Genomic DNA, 4,442 nt, shown 5'->3' with positions numbered 1-4,442 from the left:
TGTGCAGGAGGCAGCTGATCGATGTTTCTCTCTCATCGATGTTTCTGGCTCTCTATCCCTCTCCCTTCCTCTCTGTAAAAAATCAATAAAATATATTTAAAAAATAATAATAATATTCCAGCCTTTTTCATCATTAATACCTATTTGTAGCATCTGTATGACTGGGATATCTGATCATAATCTTTGAATTACTACAGAGTGTGTTGAAAGTTGGAACCTGTTTTATTAAATAGAATCAAAGGTGTATTTTTCTATTTTGCTGATCCATTATAAAGACTTTAATGGTAGAATCTAGTAATAATAGGCTCCAGGAACATCTAAGAACTTTGAAGGAGACAAGCTGCACAGGTAAAATGGTAATTATTAAATACAGCACCCAATATTTAAGGAAAAATCCTTTTATAAAGATTTTTTTAAATTTTGCTTTATCAATGGGTTTGTTTAATCCCAATGAATCATTGCATGAAAAGTTTATTTTTTTGTTGTAAGGATGAGAGGAAAGAATCCCTAGCACTTTGTGTATTGGTGTAAGAACTGGAAGTCTGCCTATAGGTTTTTAATGAAAGTTGCACAATAATTAAAAGCAAATAAATATTTTGAAAGCTTCTTTGTAAATTCTAAATGAATGGTTCTATTCTATGTATATGCCTTGTTTTCTATAGATATGTAGATATATCATAATATTTTTATATTTGAAGATGCACATTTTTCTCCATATTCTCTTCTCTCTGAAATTAGAATGTAATTTACAATCTGTTGCATATTGCAATACTGTTCTTGTCAGACAGAGAGTAGTTCTCAATGACTATGCATGTATAAACTTGTTTAAAGCTATTCATATTGTTGTCAATTCCACTGAATTATGTTTATTGGTGTTTCACATTTTGAGTTTAACTGCCATTTCAGTTTTTTAAAAGATTACAATATGATAAAGTAATGAAAGAAAAAGTTGTGTACACTAAAAGGCTTGATAATTAGACATTGGTGTGTTTGGTAATGTTAAGCAAAAATACTTTTGTTGAATTGACTGAAATTCCGCATTTGCTTCCTAAGCAACAATCAAGATATGAAGAGTTGCAAAAGTACATGAGGATGTATTTATTGTTTTCTTACTGATATATGTTCAAAATAAAGACTAGAACTGCCCTTAGGGTGTGGGTGTTAGTATACAATTTGCTGTGGGAGGCCCTGTCTATAAAGGGCAATGATAGTGTAGCTTACTCTCAAGTGTATATGTATCCACAAAAAGAAAGAGAGCAAGCACAGGAGAGAGAGTGACAGGGAGAGTATAAAGACAATGGGATACAAATGTTAGTAGCAGGGGAATCTAGTGAGTGAGGGGTGGAGGGAATTCACTGAACTGCTCTAATATATTAGGGTCACTCTCAGCGGTGGGTGGAAGGTAGTGCCTGTGACCAACTTGCCAGGAAACAGCACAAGCACTGGGTAAGCCAGGCAGCCTGGGCTCCCTCCCATCTTCCACCCCTGCCCCCTTCAGCCCTTCCAGACTTCCCACTCTCCACTCCCCTCCATTCAGATCACCTCTTGACCATTCATCTTCCCCCCACCCCAACTTACTTGGTGATGTCATCAGCGTAACCCCTGTGACCTCATAGAGCAGATCCCCTACTATCGCCAAGCAACCCAATGTGGACAGCAGTTGAGAGCAGCAGGGGCAGGCGGCCCTGTCACCTGGCGGTGGTGTGTAGGGGCACCACGGCCTCTGTGCGGCAGTCTCCAGGTCAGGACAGCCGGGAGCTGCTGGCAGAGGGGTAGTGGCAGCGGTGGTGGAGCCAGCTGCCTTGTGGAATACAGGTGTCCAGTAGCCCATGAGTCCAGCCGAGTTCCCATCTCTCCTTCCTCAGCCCTCCTCTCCACCACCTTCCCTGTCCCCTGTTACCTACCTCCACCCCAGAGTCCGGCCATGGCTCACCTATTCCCGGGCCCGGTGGGTTGCCGCTCCCCCTAACCGTGGTCTCCCCCACCTTCTGCCTATGAGGAAGCCTCCCGACATGAATCGGCCCATGGCGCTGTCTCTGGCCGAAAAGTGCCTCCAGAAGGAGTTCCTCCACCTTTCTCCGGACGCCCCAGAGCTGTGCTCTGCAGGGCCCATCACAGAAAACCTGTTCAACTGGCAGGGAATTGTACTGGGGCCCAGGGACAGCACCTACCAGGGAGGGGTCTTCTTCCTTACCATCCGATTCCCGTGGGAGTACCCCTTCAAACCACCCAAGATCCAATTTAAAACCCGAATTTGCCATCCGAACATAAACCATAATGGGTGCATCTGTCTGGCCATCCTTAATGCCGAGTGGTCTTCCGCACACAGTTTCCAAAGTATTGCTCTCACTCAGCGCCATTTTATGTCATCCCAATCCACACAATATTCTCGGTCCAGAAATTGGGAAGATTTACATATATGATAGGCCAAAGTATGAGTTCATGACTCAAGTATGGACGAAGAAGTATGCCATGCAATTTAACAATTAATAATACAATCACCTTAATAAAACAATTAGTTCAGGTGGTTGTGTTTTGACTGCTATCTATGAAGCAACGTTTCCCTATTCTTTTGGGCACAAGTTGTACACCCTCCACATCAGGGTGTGTGTGGAAGGGGTGGAGGGAGGCATGGGGTGGGAAGACAAGGGAGTGAGGCAAGGTTGGGGGGATGGGTGAGTGTGAGACAGACCAGTTTTTTAAAATATATTTTTATTGATTTCAGAGAGTGGGAGAGAGAGATAGAAACATCAGTGATAAGAGAGAGTCATAGATTTGCTGCTTCCTGCATGTCCCCCATGGGGGGTCGGGGGATCTAGCGCACAACCTGGGCATGTGCCCTGCCCAGGAATTGAACCGTGACCTCCTGGTTCATAAGTTGACCTCAACCACTGAGCCACCCTGGTCCAGAAAGACCGACGTGTTGTAATCTTCATTTTACTAAAAGCTTTCTTTACTGATTTAGGACTAGGAAAGCAAAAACAAGGAGTGGTGTATTTAGAATAAGGAGGGCAGTTCCACCAGTTAGTGGGATAATTTTTAAGTGGTAGTCCTTTAGAACTGACAATATTGAGGAAAAACTTGATGAAGATTACAAAAGTGAATAAGTATCAAATTATATTTCAAAACCACTGTAATCAAAACAGCCTGGTACATGCACAAGAATATGCATATAGATAAATAGAAAATTGGACAGGTACATGCACAAAAATTAAACTAACCACTAACTTACCCCATACACAAAAATAAACTCAAAATCGATAAAAGGCTTAAATGTAAGTCATGAAACCATAAAAAATACTACAAGAAGCCATAGGAAGAAAAATTTCAGACATCTCTCAGAAAAATATGTTTACCAAGAGAAAAAAAGCAAAAAATAAAATAAAATAGCCAAATGGGACTATGTCAAAGTGAAAATCTTCTGCACAGCAAAAACAAACAAAAACCCTCAAACCATGAACAAAATGAAAAGGGAACCCACTGTTTGCAAGGACATATTTGCCAGTGATACATCTGATAAGGAGTTAATTTCCAAAACATTCAAAGAACTCACACACCTAAACACCAGAAAGACAACCAATCTAATTAAAAATGGACAAAGGACATAAATAGACACTTCTCCAAAGAGGATATGCAGATGGCCAAGAGGCACATGAAGAAATGCTCAAAGTCAATAATCCTTAGAGACATACAAAGTAAAACTTCAATGAGATATCAACTCACACCTGCCAGAATGGGTATGATGGACAAATCAATAAACAAGGGCTGGAAATAATGTAGAGAAAGGGGAGCCCTAGTACACTGCTGGTGGGAATGTAGACTGGTGTAGCCATTGTGGAATACAGTATGGGGTTTCCTCAAAAAAAATGGAACTCCCATTTGATCCAGTGATCCTACTTCTAGGAATATATCCTAAGGAACCTGAAACACCAATCAGAAAGGATATATGTAGCGCTATTTACAATAGCTAAGGTCTGGAAACAGTCCAAGTGCCCATCAGTAGATGAGTAGATAAAAAAGCTATGGTACATTTACACCATAGAATACTATGCAGCAGTAAAAAAGAAGGATCTCTTACCCTTTGAAACAGCATGGAGTGATCTGGAGAGTATTATGCTAAGTGAAATAAGTCAGTCAGAGAAAGACAAGTATCACATGATCTCACTCACATGTGGAATCTAATGAACAAAATAAACTGATGAACAATATAGTTCTAGAGTCATGGAATCATGGAACAGACTGCTAAATCTCAGAGGAAAGGGGAGGAGGAGCGGAAGAACTTAAGCAAAGAACTTTTATGCATATATGCATAACCCAAGTACACAGGCATTAGGGCAATATGCCTGGGGGATGGCAAGTGGGAGGTTGAGTGGTCAATGAGGGAAATAAGGGGATATATATAATACTTTCTACAATAAAGATTATTTATATATATATATAGA

At 40.9% G+C, this 4,442-nt stretch overlaps 1 pseudogene; it reads left to right on the top strand.

The window, feature by feature from the left end:
• Nucleotides 1-2,012: 2,012 nt before the first annotated feature.
• Nucleotides 2,013-2,490, top strand: LOC106727895 (annotated as a pseudogene).
• Nucleotides 2,491-4,442: the final 1,952 nt, after the last annotated feature.

The sequence above is a fragment of the Myotis brandtii genome, unplaced genomic scaffold (genome assembly GCF_000412655.1).
Source record: "Myotis brandtii unplaced genomic scaffold, ASM41265v1 scaffold497, whole genome shotgun sequence".
NCBI classification, from domain to species: domain Eukaryota; kingdom Metazoa; phylum Chordata; class Mammalia; order Chiroptera; family Vespertilionidae; genus Myotis; species Myotis brandtii.
The sequence above is the reverse complement of the archived record's forward strand: the minus strand, read 5'-3'. Positions and strand labels throughout refer to the sequence as shown.